This window comes from Schistocerca cancellata, chromosome 8, assembly GCF_023864275.1.
Source record: "Schistocerca cancellata isolate TAMUIC-IGC-003103 chromosome 8, iqSchCanc2.1, whole genome shotgun sequence".
Lineage (NCBI taxonomy): Eukaryota > Metazoa > Arthropoda > Insecta > Orthoptera > Acrididae > Schistocerca > Schistocerca cancellata.
Genome location: NC_064633.1, coordinates 81661935 through 81678150, shown reverse-complemented (window position 1 = coordinate 81678150; position 16216 = coordinate 81661935). Strand labels below are relative to the sequence as shown.

Here is a 16216-nt window from a genome sequence, read left to right as displayed (position 1 = left end):
ACAGATCACTTGAGATTTGCCTGGCAGTCTCTCGCGCTGCCTTCTAGGGAAGCAATATGGAATAGCCATTGGTGGGACCTAATCCACAGCCTTCCCGTTATTAGCATGACACACTAACTTAGTGAGCTTACTGCCCACGCAATACGGCCGCTTCAGAACTCCAGTACCTCAGCCACCGTTTCATCTATCTTTATTAAGGCCCTACGATTCATTTAAACACGTATGTGTTGCTGTTGAGGTTTTCTCGCTGTCGCTTGGAACCTAGAGCCACAACACAACGACAACGGAAACGTCCGTGAGAAGAGCTAAAACTCGCCACAGGAAAAGTATGTTCCGCTATTTCTTTTCGACCGCTCGGGCTACCGGACGAGCGACGCCTGCACTGCTGTCACTGTCGTCTCTAGTAAAATCTGCATGGCGTGTTTCTGCGTAATTTACTTGTTCTATAAGATCAAGGGAGTATGTTAGTTTCAGAATGTTCAAAATGCATTGTCAGATGTGGGGTTCGAACCCACGCTCCCTTACGGGAACCAGAGCTTAAATCTGGCGCCTTAGACCGCTCGGCCAATCTGACGTGCGAGGCATTCGCTCCAGTGACTTCCATCTCTAGCAATATCTCAAGAACCTCGCTGCGAAATCTGTTTCTTTTTTCGGTAGGATGTAATTATGTCAGGTTTAGAATATTTAAGACACAATGTCAGACGTGGCGAAGGAAACGCACCCTCCCTTTCGGGAACCAATGTGGCGCGTTGGACCGCTTTCTTCCGTCGTTTCCAGTTTGAACTGTAACTAGCAAAACTGTATTTAGTAATAGTAACATTTTCACATTGATGCAAAGAAAACTAGATATTAACGAACGGCAAATAAGGCCGTTTCCTAGCAACAGCCACGCTGTGCATTACGCACTCGTGGGAAGCCAATGAAATACTTCCTGTGAGGCTCAAGCTGTCGACCTTCACTTTACAATACTTAGGCACTGCCCCGGTGGTACCGACGCATACATACTGAAACGCCTTTGGATCGTCAGTGGGTACTTCATATTAGAAATTTCATGTTCGCCCTGATGTGCATTAAAGGGCAGATTCTTCAGTGAAAGTTCGTTCTGCGCTCAGTTACAGTATATCGCCCTAGCAGCACCAGGAAAACGGGTTCAGATGTGCTCGCCTTCCACTCGGCGTTGAGCGCGTACAGCGAGATTGCCTTCGGCCTCTGGCGCCAGGAGGGAAGGCGACACATCACGGCGCAAGCAGCGCGTAGCAGAAGGCGGTGGTGGTGTGTCGGTGAGCATGGTTGCTTCCCAAGTAACTGATCTGGGTTTGAAACCCGGACACCGCACGGAAGTTGTCTCCTTTACTCAGGAGAATGTTTTCAATGCTCGCGAACTGTCGTGTTACGAATGGTTTTCCTTCGCCCCTCGTCCCGCTCCGCGTAGGCTAGTGTGGATTGCGATTCACAGCATCGTGTGTCCCGTCCCCATGTGTCGACTTGTCTCGACTTTGCTCGGCTGACGCGAAAGCTGACGCTTGCAAATGGGCGTATATGTAGAGGACAGGCGCTAGAATCGACTGGGAGAGACCAACTCGACAAACACACAACGGACCCTTTCATTTGACTGTGGCCGCAGGTTCGCGAATTTGGGTACCGAGAGGCAAGAGACGGGTCAGCGTGCTGGACCGTATCATTACCGCGCAGCAACACCGAAAACTAAGGGAAAAGGCAAAATTGAAGAATCCAACAGCACGCAGACATCCTAGTTAGTCACCGAGCCGTGTACTAAGCACGCAAAAATGCTGCTTAACTTCGGTGTCCGGACGAGAACCCGTGTCGTCAGCGTGGCACAGAAGTCGGCGAGAACGTTTCCAGACGTGTGGACATCTTAGTCCTTGTACAGATCACTTGAGATTTGCCTGGCAGTCTCTCGCGCTGCCTTTTAGGGAAGCAATATGGAATAGCCATTGGTGGGACCTAATCCACAGCCTTCCCGTTATTAGCATGACACACTAACTTAGTGAGCTTACTGCCCACGCAATACGGCCGCTTCAGAACTCCAGTACCTCAGCCACCGTTTCATCTATCTTTATTAAGGCCCTACGATTCATTTAAACACGTATGTGTTGCTGTTGAGGTTTTCTCGCTGTCGCTTGGAACCTAGAGCCACAACACAACGACAACGGAAACGTCCGTGAGAAGAGCTAAAACTCGCCACAGGAAAAGTATGTTCCGCTATTTCTTTTCGACCGCTCGGGCTACCGGACGAGCGACGCCTACACTGCTGTCACTGTCGTCTCTAGTAAAATCTGCATGGCGTGTTTCTGCGTAATTTACTTGTTCTATAAGATCAAGGGAGTATGTTAGTTTCAGAATGTTCAAAATGCATTGTCAGATGTGGGGTTCGAACCCACGCTCCCTTACGGGAACCAGAGCTTAAATCTGGCGCCTTAGACCGCTCGGCCAATCTGACGTGCGAGGCATTCGCTCCAGTGACTTCCATCTCTAGCAATATCTCAAGAACCTCGCTGCGAAATCTGTTTCTTTTTTCGGTAGGATGTAATTATGTCAGGTTTAGAATATTTAAGACACAATGTCAGACGTGGCGAAGGAAACGCACCCTCCCTTTCGGGAACCAATGTGGCGCGTTGGACCGCTTTCTTCCGTCGTTTCCAGTTTGAACTGTAACTAGCAAAACTGTATTTAGTAATAGTAACATTTTCACATTGATGCAAAGAAAACTAGATATTAACGAACGGCAAATAAGGCCGTTTCCTAGCAACAGCCACGCTGTGCATTACGCACTCGTGGGAAGCCAATGAAATACTTCCTGTGAGGCTCAAGCTGTCGACCTTCACTTTACAATACTTAGGCACTGCCCCGGTGGTACCGACGCATACATACTGAAACGCCTTTGGATCGTCAGTGGGTACTTCATATTAGAAATTTCATGTTCGCCCTGATGTGCATTAAAGGGCAGATTCTTCAGTGAAAGTTCGTTCTGCGCTCAGTTACAGTATATCGCCCTAGCAGCACCAGGAAAACGGGTTCAGATGTGCTCGCCTTCCACTCGGCGTTGAGCGCGTACAGCGAGATTGCCTTCGGCCTCTGGCGCCAGGAGGGAAGGCGACACATCACGGCGCAAGCAGCGCGTAGCAGAAGGCGGTGGTGGTGTGTCGGTGAGCATGGTTGCTTCCCAAGTAACTGATCTGGGTTTGAAACCCGGACACCGCACGGAAGTTGTCTCCTTTACTCAGGAGAATGTTTTCAATGCTCGCGAACTGTCGTGTTACGAATGGTTTTCCTTCGCCCCTCGTCCCGCTCCGCGTAGGCTAGTGTGGATTGCGATTCACAGCATCGTGTGTCCCGTCCCCATGTGTCGACTTGTCTCGACTTTGCTCGGCTGACGCGAAAGCTGACGCTTGCAAATGGGCGTATATGTAGAGGACAGGCGCTAGAATCGACTGGGAGAGACCAACTCGACAAACACACAACGGACCCTTTCATTTGACTGTGGCCGCAGGTTCGCGAATTTGGGTACCGAGAGGCAAGAGACGGGTCAGCGTGCTGGACCGTATCATTACCGCGCAGCAACACCGAAAACTAAGGGAAAAGGCAAAATTGAAGAATCCAACAGCACGCAGACATCCTAGTTAGTCACCGAGCCGTGTACTAAGCACGCAAAAATGCTGCTTAACTTCGGTGTCCGGACGAGAACCCGTGTCGTCAGCGTGGCACAGAAGTCGGCGAGAACGTTTCCAGACGTGTGGACATCTTAGTCCTTGTACAGATCACTTGAGATTTGCCTGGCAGTCTCTCGCGCTGCCTTTTAGGGAAGCAATATGGAATAGCCATTGGTGGGACCTAATCCACAGCCTTCCCGTTATTAGCATGACACACTAACTTAGTGAGCTTACTGCCCACGCAATACGGCCGCTTCAGAACTCCAGTACCTCAGCCACCGTTTCATCTATCTTTATTAAGGCCCTACGATTCATTTAAACACGTATGTGTTGCTGTTGAGGTTTTCTCGCTGTCGCTTGGAACCTAGAGCCACAACACAACGACAACGGAAACGTCCGTGAGAAGAGCTAAAACTCGCCACAGGAAAAGTATGTTCCGCTATTTCTTTTCGACCGCTCGGGCTACCGGACGAGCGACGCCTACACTGCTGTCACTGTCGTCTCTAGTAAAATCTGCATGGCGTGTTTCTGCGTAATTTACTTGTTCTATAAGATCAAGGGAGTATGTTAGTTTCAGAATGTTCAAAATGCATTGTCAGATGTGGGGTTCGAACCCACGCTCCCTTACGGGAACCAGAGCTTAAATCTGGCGCCTTAGACCGCTCGGCCAATCTGACGTGCGAGGCATTCGCTCCAGTGACTTCCATCTCTAGCAATATCTCAAGAACCTCGCTGCGAAATCTGTTTCTTTTTTCGGTAGGATGTAATTATGTCAGGTTTAGAATATTTAAGACACAATGTCAGACGTGGCGAAGGAAACGCACCCTCCCTTTCGGGAACCAATGTGGCGCGTTGGACCGCTTTCTTCCGTCGTTTCCAGTTTGAACTGTAACTAGCAAAACTGTATTTAGTAATAGTAACATTTTCACATTGATGCAAAGAAAACTAGATATTAACGAACGGCAAATAAGGCCGTTTCCTAGCAACAGCCACGCTGTGCATTACGCACTCGTGGGAAGCCAATGAAATACTTCCTGTGAGGCTCAAGCTGTCGACCTTCACTTTACAATACTTAGGCACTGCCCCGGTGGTACCGACGCATACATACTGAAACGCCTTTGGATCGTCAGTGGGTACTTCATATTAGAAATTTCATGTTCGCCCTGATGTGCATTAAAGGGCAGATTCTTCAGTGAAAGTTCGTTCTGCGCTCAGTTACAGTATATCGCCCTAGCAGCACCAGGAAAACGGGTTCAGATGTGCTCGCCTTCCACTCGGCGTTGAGCGCGTACAGCGAGATTGCCTTCGGCCTCTGGCGCCAGGAGGGAAGGCGACACATCACGGCGCAAGCAGCGCGTAGCAGAAGGCGGTGGTGGTGTGTCGGTGAGCATGGTTGCTTCCCAAGTAACTGATCTGGGTTTGAAACCCGGACACCGCACGGAAGTTGTCTCCTTTACTCAGGAGAATGTTTTCAATGCTCGCGAACTGTCGTGTTACGAATGGTTTTCCTTCGCCCCTCGTCCCGCTCCGCGTAGGCTAGTGTGGATTGCGATTCACAGCATCGTGTGTCCCGTCCCCATGTGTCGACTTGTCTCGACTTTGCTCGGCTGACGCGAAAGCTGACGCTTGCAAATGGGCGTATATGTAGAGGACAGGCGCTAGAATCGACTGGGAGAGACCAACTCGACAAACACACAACGGACCCTTTCATTTGACTGTGGCCGCAGGTTCGCGAATTTGGGTACCGAGAGGCAAGAGACGGGTCAGCGTGCTGGACCGTATCATTACCGCGCAGCAACACCGAAAACTAAGGGAAAAGGCAAAATTGAAGAATCCAACAGCACGCAGACATCCTAGTTAGTCAAGCCGTGTACTAAGCACGCAAAAAATGCTGCTTAACTTCGGTGTCCGGACGAGAACCCGTGTCGTCAGCGTGGCACAGAAGTCGGCGAGAACGTTTCCAGACGTGTGGACATCTTAGTCCTTGTACAGATCACTTGAGATTTGCCTGGCAGTCTCTCGCGCTGCCTTTTAGGGAAGCAATATGGAATAGCCATTGGTGGGACCTAATCCACAGCCTTCCCGTTATTAGCATGACACACTAACTTAGTGAGCTTACTGCCCACGCAATACGGCCGCTTCAGAACTCCAGTACCTCAGCCACCGTTTCATCTATCTTTATTAAGGCCCTACGATTCATTTAAACACGTATGTGTTGCTGTTGAGGTTTTCTCGCTGTCGCTTGGAACCTAGAGCCACAACACAACGACAACGGAAACGTCCGTGAGAAGAGCTAAAACTCGCCACAGGAAAAGTATGTTCCGCTATTTCTTTTCGACCGCTCGGGCTACCGGACGAGCGACGCCTACACTGCTGTCACTGTCGTCTCTAGTAAAATCTGCATGGCGTGTTTCTGCGTAATTTACTTGTTCTATAAGATCAAGGGAGTATGTTAGTTTCAGAATGTTCAAAATGCATTGTCAGATGTGGGGTTCGAACCCACGCTCCCTTACGGGAACCAGAGCTTAAATCTGGCGCCTTAGACCGCTCGGCCAATCTGACGTGCGAGGCATTCGCTCCAGTGACTTCCATCTCTAGCAATATCTCAAGAACCTCGCTGCGAAATCTGTTTCTTTTTTCGGTAGGATGTAATTATGTCAGGTTTAGAATATTTAAGACACAATGTCAGACGTGGCGAAGGAAACGCACCCTCCCTTTCGGGAACCAATGTGGCGCGTTGGACCGCTTTCTTCCGTCGTTTCCAGTTTGAACTGTAACTAGCAAAACTGTATTTAGTAATAGTAACATTTTCACATTGATGCAAAGAAAACTAGATATTAACGAACGGCAAATAAGGCCGTTTCCTAGCAACAGCCACGCTCTGGCATTACGCACTCGTGGGAAGCCAATGAAATACTTCCTGTGAGGCTCAAGCTGTCGACCTTCACTTTACAATACTTAGGCACTGCCCCGGTGGTACCGACGCATACATACTGAAACGCCTTTGGATCGTCAGTGGGTACTTCATATTAGAAATTTCATGTTCGCCCTGATGTGCATTAAAGGGCAGATTCTTCAGTGAAAGTTCGTTCTGCGCTCAGTTACAGTATATCGCCCTAGCAGCACCAGGAAAACGGGTTCAGATGTGCTCGCCTTCCACTCGGCGTTGAGCGCGTACAGCGAGATTGCCTTCGGCCTCTGGCGCCAGGAGGGAAGGCGACACATCACGGCGCAAGCAGCGCGTAGCAGAAGGCGGTGGTGGTGTGTCGGTGAGCATGGTTGCTTCCCAAGTAACTGATCTGGGTTTGAAACCCGGACACCGCACGGAAGTTGTCTCCTTTACTCAGGAGAATGTTTTCAATGCTCGCGAACTGTCGTGTTACGAATGGTTTTCCTTCGCCCCTCGTCCCGCTCCGCGTAGGCTAGTGTGGATTGCGATTCACAGCATCGTGTGTCCCGTCCCCATGTGTCGACTTGTCTCGACTTTGCTCGGCTGACGCGAAAGCTGACGCTTGCAAATGGGCGTATATGTAGAGGACAGGCGCTAGAATCGACTGGGAGAGACCAACTCGACAAAACACACAACGGACCCTTTCATTTGACTGTGGCGCAGGTTCGCGAATTTGGGTACCGAGAGGCAAGAGACGGGTCAGCGTGCTGGACCGTATCATTACCGCGCAGCAACACCGAAAACTAAGGGAAAAGGCAAAATTAAAGAATCCAACAGCACGCAGACATCCTAGTTAGTCACCGAGCCGTGTACTAAGCACGCAAAAATGCTGCTTAACTTCGGTGTCCGGACGAGAACCCGTGTCGTCAGCGTGGCACAGAAGTCGGCGAGAACGTTTCCAGACGTGTGGACATCTTAGTCCTTGTACAGATCACTTGAGATTTGCCTGGCAGTCTCTCGCGCTGCCTTTTAGGGAAGCAATATGGAATAGCCATTGGTGGGACCTAATCCACAGCCTTCCCGTTATTAGCATGACAACACTAACTTAGTGAGCTTACTGCCCACGCAATACGGCCGCTTCAGAACTCCAGTACCTCAGCCACCGTTTCATCTATCTTTATTAAGGCCCTACGATTCATTTAAACACGTATGTGTTGCTGTTGAGGTTTTCTCGCTGTCGCTTGGAACCTAGAGCCACAACACAACGACAACGGAAACGTCCGTGAGAAGAGCTAAAACTCGCCACAGGAAAAGTATGTTCCGCTATTTCTTTTCGACCGCTCGGGCTACCGGACGAGCGACGCCTACACTGCTGTCACTGTCGTCTCTAGTAAAATCTGCATGGCGTGTTTCTGCGTAATTTACTTGTTCTATAAGATCAAGGGAGTATGTTAGTTTCAGAATGTTCAAAATGCATTGTCAGATGTGGGGTTCGAACCCACGCTCCCTTACGGGAACCAGAGCTTAAATCTGGCGCCTTAGACCGCTCCGGCCAATCTGACGTGCGAGGCATTCGCTCCAGTGACTTCCATCTCTAGCAATATCTCAAGAACCTCGCTGCGAAATCTGTTTCTTTTTTCGGTAGGATGTAATTATGTCAGGTTTAGAATATTTAAGACACAATGTCAGACGTGGCGAAGGAAACGCACCCTCCCTTTCGGGAACCAATGTGGCGCGTTGGACCGCTTTCTTCCGTCGTTTCCAGTTTGAACTGTAACTAGCAAAACTGTATTTAGTAATAGTAACATTTTCACATTGATGCAAAGAAAACTAGATATTAACGAACGGCAAATAAGGCCGTTTCCTAGCAACAGCCACGCTGTGCATTACGCACTCGTGGGAAGCCAATGAAATACTTCCTGTGAGGCTCAAGCTGTCGACCTTCACTTTACAATACTTAGGCACTGCCCCGGTGGTACCGACGCATACATACTGAAACGCCTTTGGATCGTCAGTGGGTACTTCATATTAGAAATTTCATGTTCGCCCTGATGTGCATTAAAGGGCAGATTCTTCAGTGAAAGTTCGTTCTGCGCTCAGTTACAGTATATCGCCCTAGCAGCACCAGGAAAACGGGTTCAGATGTGCTCGCCTTCCACTCGGCGTTGAGCGCGTACAGCGAGATTGCCTTCGGCCTCTGGCGCCAGGAGGGAAGGCGACACATCACGGCGCAAGCAGCGCGTAGCAGAAGGCGGTGGTGGTGTGTCGGTGAGCATGGTTGCTTCCCAAGTAACTGATCTGGGTTTGAAACCCGGACACCGCACGGAAGTTGTCTCCTTTACTCAGGAGAATGTTTTCAATGCTCGCGAACTGTCGTGTTACGAATGGTTTTCCTTCGCCCCTCGTCCCGCTCCGCGTAGGCTAGTGTGGATTGCGATTCACAGCATCGTGTGTCCCGTCCCCATGTGTCGACTTGTCTCGACTTTGCTCGGCTGACGCGAAAGCTGACGCTTGCAAATGGGCGTATATGTAGAGGACAGGCGCTAGAATCGACTGGGAGAGACCCAACTCGACAAACACACAACGGACCCTTTCATTTGACTGTGGCCGCAGGTTCGCGAATTTGGGTACCGAGAGGCAAGAGACGGGTCAGCGTGCTGGACCGTATCATTACCGCGCAGCAACACCGAAAACTAAGGGAAAAGGCAAAATTAAAGAATCCAACAGCACGCAGACATCCTAGTTAGTCACCGAGCCGTGTACTAAGCACGCAAAAATGCTGCTTAACTTCGGTGTCCGGACGAGAACCCGTGTCGTCAGCGTGGCACAGAAGTCGGCGAGAACGTTTCCAGACGTGTGGACATCTTAGTCCTTGTACAGATCACTTGAGATTTGCCTGGCAGTCTCTCGCGCTGCCTTTTAGGGAAGCAATATGGAAATAGCCATTGGTGGGACCTAATCCACAGCCTTCCCGTTATTAGCATGACACACTAACTTAGTGAGCTTACTGCCCACGCAATACGGCCGCTTCAGAACTCCAGTACCTCAGCCACCGTTTCATCTATCTTTATTAAGGCCCTACGATTCATTTAAACACGTATGTGTTGCTGTTGAGGTTTTCTCGCTGTCGCTTGGAACCTAGAGCCACAACACAACGACAACGGAAACGTCCGTGAGAAGAGCTAAAACTCGCCACAGGAAAAGTATGTTCCGCTATTTCTTTTCGACCGCTCGGGCTACCGGACGAGCGACGCCTACACTGCTGTCACTGTCGTCTCTAGTAAAATCTGCATGGCGTGTTTCTGCGTAATTTACTTGTTCTATAAGATCAAGGGAGTATGTTAGTTTCAGAATGTTCAAAATGCATTGTCAGATGTGGGGTTCGAACCCACGCTCCCCTTACGGGAACCAGAGCTTAAATCTGGCGCCTTAGACCGCTCGGCCAATCTGACGTGCGAGGCATTCGCTCCAGTGACTTCCATCTCTAGCAATATCTCAAGAACCTCGCTGCGAAATCTGTTTCTTTTTTCGGTAGGATGTAATTATGTCAGGTTTAGAATATTTAAGACACAATGTCAGACGTGGCGAAGGAAACGCACCCTCCCTTTCGGGAACCAATGTGGCGCGTTGGACCGCTTTCTTCCGTCGTTTCCAGTTTGAACTGTAACTAGCAAAACTGTATTTAGTAATAGTAACATTTTCACATTGATGCAAAGAAAACTAGATATTAACGAACGGCAAATAAGGCCGTTTCCTAGCAACAGCCACGCTGTGCATTACGCACTCGTGGGAAGCCAATGAAATACTTCCTGTGAGGCTCAAGCTGTCGACCTTCACTTTACAATACTTAGGCACTGCCCCGGTGGTACCGACGCATACATACTGAAACGCCTTTGGATCGTCAGTGGGTACTTCATATTAGAAATTTCATGTTCGCCCTGATGTGCATTAAAGGGCAGATTCTTCAGTGAAAGTTCGTTCTGCGCTCAGTTACAGTATATCGCCCTAGCAGCACCAGGAAAACGGGTTCAGATGTGCTCGCCTTCCACTCGGCGTTGAGCGCGTACAGCGAGATTGCCTTCGGCCTCTGGCGCCAGGAGGGAAGGCGACACATCACGGCGCAAGCAGCGCGTAGCAGAAGGCGGTGGTGGTGTGTCGGTGAGCATGGTTGCTTCCCAAGTAACTGATCTGGGTTTGAAACCCGGACACCGCACGGAAGTTGTCTCCTTTACTCAGGAGAATGTTTTCAATGCTCGCGAACTGTCGTGTTACGAATGGTTTTCCTTCGCCCCTCGTCCCGCTCCGCGTAGGCTAGTGTGGATTGCGATTCACAGCATCGTGTGTCCCGTCCCCATGTGTCGACTTGTCTCGACTTTGCTCGGCTGACGCGAAAGCTGACGCTTGCAAATGGGCGTATATGTAGAGGACAGGCGCTAGAATCGACTGGGAGAGACCAACTCGACAAACACACAACGGACCCTTTCATTTGACTGTGGCCGCAGGTTCGCGAATTTGGGTACCGAGAGGCAAGAGACGGGTCAGCGTGCTGGACCGTATCATTACCGCGCAGCAACACCGAAAACTAAGGGAAAAGGCAAAATTGAAGAATCCAACAGCACGCAGACATCCTAGTTAGTCACCGAGCCGTGTACTAAGCACGCAAAAATGCTGCTTAACTTCGGTGTCCGGACGAGAACCCGTGTCCGTCAGCGTGGCACAGAAGTCGGCGAGAACGTTTCCAGACGTGTGGACATCTTAGTCCTTGTACAGATCACTTGAGATTTGCCTGGCAGTCTCTCGCGCTGCCTTTTAGGGAAGCAATATGGAATAGCCATTGGTGGGACCTAATCCACAGCCTTCCCGTTATTAGCATGACACACTAACTTAGTGAGCTTACTGCCCACGCAATACGGCCGCTTCAGAACTCCAGTACCTCAGCCACCGTTTCATCTATCTTTATTAAGGCCCTACGATTCATTTAAACACGTATGTGTTGCTGTTGAGGTTTTCTCTCGCTGTCGCTTGGAACCTAGAGCCACAACACAACGACAACGGAAACGTCCGTGAGAAGAGCTAAAACTCGCCACAGGAAAAGTATGTTCCGCTATTTCTTTTCGACCGCTCGGGCTACCGGACGAGCGACGCCTACACTGCTGTCACTGTCGTCTCTAGTAAAATCTGCATGGCGTGTTTCTGCGTAATTTACTTGTTCTATAAGATCAAGGGAGTATGTTAGTTTCAGAATGTTCAAAATGCATTGTCAGATGTGGGGTTCGAACCCACGCTCCCTTACGGGAACCAGAGCTTAAATCTGGCGCCTTAGACCGCTCGGCCAATCTGACGTGCGAGGCATTCGCTCCAGTGACTTCCATCTCTAGCAATATCTCAAGAACCTCGCTGCGAAATCTGTTTCTTTTTTCGGTAGGATGTAATTATGTCAGGTTTAGAATATTTAAGACACAATGTCAGACGTGGCGAAGGAAACGCACCCTCCCTTTCGGGAACCAATGTGGCGCGTTGGACCGCTTTCTTCCGTCGTTTCCAGTTTGAACTGTAACTACCAAACTGTATTTAGTACATAGTAACATTTTCACATTGATGCAAAGAAAACTAGATATTAACGAACGGCAAATAAGGCCGTTTCCTAGCAACAGCCACGCTGTGCATTACGCACTCGTGGGAAGCCAATGAAATACTTCCTGTGAGGCTCAAGCTGTCGACCTTCACTTTACAATACTTAGGCACTGCCCCGGTGGTACCGACGCATACATACTGAAACGCCTTTGGATCGTCAGTGGGTACTTCATATTAGAAATTTCATGTTCGCCCTGATGTGCATTAAAGGGCAGATTCTTCAGTGAAAGTTCGTTCTGCGCTCAGTTACAGTATATCGCCCTAGCAGCACCAGGAAAACGGGTTCAGATGTGCTCGCCTTCCACTCGGCGTTGAGCGCGTACAGCGAGATTGCCTTCGGCCTCTGGCGCCAGGAGGGAAGGCGGACACATCACGGCGCAAGCAGCGCGTAGCAGAAGGCGGTGGTGGTGTGTCGGTGAGCATGGTTGCTTCCCAAGTAACTGATCTGGGTTTGAAACCCGGACACCGCACGGAAGTTGTCTCCTTTACTCAGGAGAATGTTTTCAATGCTCGCGAACTGTCGTGTTACGAATGGTTTTCCTTCGCCCCTCGTCCCGCTCCGCGGTAGGCTAGTGTGGATTGCGATTCACAGCATCGTGTGTCCCGTCCCCATGTGTCGACTTGTCTCGACTTTGCTCGGCTGACGCGAAAGCTGACGCTTGCAAATGGGCGTATATGTAGAGGACAGGCGCTAGAATCGACTGGGAGAGACCAACTCGACAAACACACAACGGACCCTTTCATTTGACTGTGGCCGCAGGTTCGCGAATTTTGGGTACCGAGAGGCAAGAGACGGGTCAGCGTGCTGGACCGTATCATTACCGCGCAGCAACACCGAAAACCTAAGGGAAAAGGCAAAATTGAAGAATCCAACAGCACGCAGACATCCTAGTTAGTCACCGAGCCGTGTACTAAGCACGCAAAAATGCTGCTTACTTCGGTGTTCGGACGAGAACCCGTGTCGTCAGCGTGGCACAGAAGTCGGCGAGAACGTTTCCAGACGTGTGGACATCTTAGTCCTTGTACAGATCACTTGAGATTTGCCTGGCAGTCTCTCGCGCTGCCTTTTAGGGAAGCAATATGGAATAGCCATTGGTGGGGACCTAATCCACAGCCTTCCCGTTATTAGCATGACACACTAACTTAGTGAGCTTACTGCCCACGGCAATACGGCCGCTTCAGAACTCCAGTACCTCAGCCACCGTTTCATCTATCTTTATTAAGGCCCTACGATTCATTTAAACACGTATGTGTTGCTGTTGAGGTTTTCTCGCTGTCGCTTGGAACCTAGAGCCACAACACAACGACAACGGAAACGTCCGTGAGAAGAGCTAAAACTCGCCACAGGAAAAGTATGTTCCGCTATTTCTTTTCGACCGCTCGGGCTACCGGACGAGCGACGCCTACACTGCTGTCACTGTCGTCTCTAGTAAAATCTGCATGGCGTGTTTCTGCGTAATTTACTTGTTCTATAAGATCAAGGGAGTATGTTAGTTTCAGAATGTTCAAAATGCATTGTCAGATGTGGGGTTCGAACCCACGCTCCCTTACGGGAACCAGAGCTTAAAATCTGGCGCCTTAGACCGCTCGGCCAATCTGACGTGCGAGGCATTCGCTCCAGTGACTTCCCATCTCTAGCAATATCTCAAGAACCTCGCTGCGAAATCTGTTTCTTTTTTCGGTAGGATGTAATTATGTCAGGTTTAGAATATTTAAGACACAATGTCAGACGTGGCGAAGGAAACGCACCCTCCCTTTCGGGAACCAATGTGGCGCGTTGGACCGCTTTCTTCCGTCGTTTCCAGTTTGAACTGTAACTAGCAAAACTGTATTTAGTAATAGTAACATTTTCACATTGATGCAAAGAAAACTAGATATTAACGAACGGCAAATAAGGCCGTTTCCTAGCAACAGCCACGCTGTGCATTACGCACTCGTGGGAAGCCAATGAAATACTTCCTGTGAGGCTCAAGCTGTCGACCTTCACTTTACAATACTTAGGCACTGCCCCGGTGGTACCGACGCATACATACTGAAACGCCTTTGGATCGTCAGTGGGTACTTCATATTAGAAATTTCATGTTCGCCCTGATGTGCATTAAAGGGCAGATTCTTCAGTGAAAGTTCGTTCTGCGCTCAGTTACAGTATATCGCCCTAGCAGCACCAGGAAAACGGGTTCAGATGTGCTCGCCTTCCACTCGGCGTTGAGCGCGTACAGCGAGATTGCCTTCGGCCTCTGGCGCCAGGAGGGAAGGCGACACATCACGGCGCGCAAGCAGCGCGTAGCAGAAGGCGGTGGTGGTGTGTCGGTGAGCATGGTTGCTTCCCAAGTAACTGATCTGGGTTTGAAACCCGGACACCGCACGGAAGTTGTCTCCTTTACTCAGGAGAATGTTTTCAATGCTCGCGAACTGTCGTGTTACGAATGGTTTTCCTTCGCCCCTCGTCCCGCTCCGCGTAGGCTAGTGTGGATTGCGATTCACAGCATCGTGTGTCCCGTCCCCATGTGTCGACTTGTCTCGACTTTGCTCGGCTGACGCGAAAGCTGACGCTTGCAAATGGGCGTATATGTAGAGGACAGGCGCTAGAATCGACTGGGAGAGACCAACTCGACAAACACACAACGGACCCTTTCATTTGACTGTGGCCGCAGGTTCGCGAATTTGGGTACCGAGAGGCAAGAGACGGGTCAGCGTGCTGGACCGTATCATTACCGCGCAGCAACACCGAAAACTAAGGGAAAAGGCAAAATTGAAGAATCCAACAGCACGCAGACATCCTAGTTAGTCACCGAGCCGTGTACTAAGCACGCAAAAATGCTGCTTAACTTCGGTGTCCGGACGAGAACCCGTGTCGTCAGCGTGGCACAGAAGTCGGCGAGAACGTTTCCAGACGTGTGGACATCTTAGTCCTTGTACAGATCACTTGAGATTTGCCTGGCAGTCTCTCGCGCTGCCTTTTAGGGAAGCAATATGGAATAGCCATTGGTGGGACCTAATCCACAGCCTTCCCGTTATTAGCATGACACACTAACTTAGTGAGCTTACTGCCCACGCAATACGGCCGCTTCAGAACTCCAGTACCTCAGCCACCGTTTCATCTATCTTTATTAAGGGCCCTACGATTCATTTAAACACGTATGTGTTGCTGTTGAGGTTTTCTCGCTGTCGCTTGGAACCTAGAGCCACAACACAACGACAACGGAAACGTCCGTGAGAAGAGCTAAAACTCGCCACAGGAAAAGTATGTTCCGCTATTTCTTTTCGACCGCTCGGGCTACCGGACGAGCGACGCCCTACACTGCTGTCACTGTCGTCTCTAGTAAAATCTGCATGGCGTGTTTCTGCGTAATTTACTTGTTCTATAAGATCAAGGGAGTATGTTAGTTTCAGAATGTTCAAAATGCATTGTCAGATGTGGGGTTCGAACCCACGCTCCCTTACGGGAACCAGAGCTTAAATCTGGCGCCTTAGACCGCTCGGCCAATCTGACGTGCGAGGCATTCGCTCCAGTGACTTCCATCTCTAGCAATATCTCAAGAACCTCGCTGCGAAATCTGTTTCTTTTTTCGGTAGGATGTAATTATGTCAGGTTTAGAATATTTAAGACACAATGTCAGACGTGGCGAAGGAAACGCACCCTCCCTTTCGGGAACCAATGTGGCGCGTTGGACCGCTTTCTTCCGTCGTTTCCAGTTTGAACTGTAACTAGCAAAACTGTATTTAGTAATAGTAACATTTTCACATTGATGCAAAGAAAACTAGATATTAACGAACGGCAAATAAGGCCGTTTCCTAGCAACAGCCACGCTGTGCATTACGCACTCGTGGGAAGCCAATGAAATACTTCCTGTGAGGCTCAAGCTGTCGACCTTCACTTTACAATACTTAGGCACTGCCCCCGGTGGTACCCGACGCATACATACTGAAACGCCTTTGGATCGTCAGTGGGTACTTCATATTAGAAATTTCATGTTCGCCCTGATGTGCATTAAAGGGCAGATTCTTCAGTGAAAGTTCG

The 16216-nt window shown here is 49.8% G+C and overlaps 8 non-coding genes across 8 annotated transcripts; all 8 read right to left on the bottom strand.

Annotated features, from left to right (window-relative positions):
* Positions 1-490: 490 nt before the first annotated feature.
* Positions 491-574, bottom strand: Trnal-uaa (transfer RNA leucine (anticodon UAA)). The gene has a single exon. It is a non-coding gene; the product is annotated as a tRNA-Leu (tRNA).
* A 1803-nt stretch (positions 575-2377) lies between these two features.
* Positions 2378-2461, bottom strand: Trnal-uaa (transfer RNA leucine (anticodon UAA)). Its single transcript has one exon. It is a non-coding gene; the product is annotated as a tRNA-Leu (tRNA).
* Positions 2462-4264: 1803 nt separating this feature from the next.
* Positions 4265-4348, bottom strand: Trnal-uaa (transfer RNA leucine (anticodon UAA)). The gene has a single exon. It is a non-coding gene; the product is annotated as a tRNA-Leu (tRNA).
* A 1801-nt stretch (positions 4349-6149) lies between these two features.
* Trnal-uaa (transfer RNA leucine (anticodon UAA)) lies at positions 6150-6233 on the bottom strand. The gene has a single exon. It is a non-coding gene; the product is annotated as a tRNA-Leu (tRNA).
* A 1805-nt stretch (positions 6234-8038) lies between these two features.
* Trnal-uaa (transfer RNA leucine (anticodon UAA)) lies at positions 8039-8123 on the bottom strand. The gene has a single exon. It is a non-coding gene; the product is annotated as a tRNA-Leu (tRNA).
* A 1805-nt stretch (positions 8124-9928) lies between these two features.
* Trnal-uaa (transfer RNA leucine (anticodon UAA)) lies at positions 9929-10013 on the bottom strand. Its single transcript has one exon. It is a non-coding gene; the product is annotated as a tRNA-Leu (tRNA).
* Positions 10014-11819: 1806 nt separating this feature from the next.
* Positions 11820-11903, bottom strand: Trnal-uaa (transfer RNA leucine (anticodon UAA)). Its single transcript has one exon. It is a non-coding gene; the product is annotated as a tRNA-Leu (tRNA).
* A 3701-nt stretch (positions 11904-15604) lies between these two features.
* On the bottom strand, positions 15605-15688 carry Trnal-uaa (transfer RNA leucine (anticodon UAA)). Its single transcript has one exon. It is a non-coding gene; the product is annotated as a tRNA-Leu (tRNA).
* Between the last annotated feature and the right edge of the window lie 528 nt (positions 15689-16216).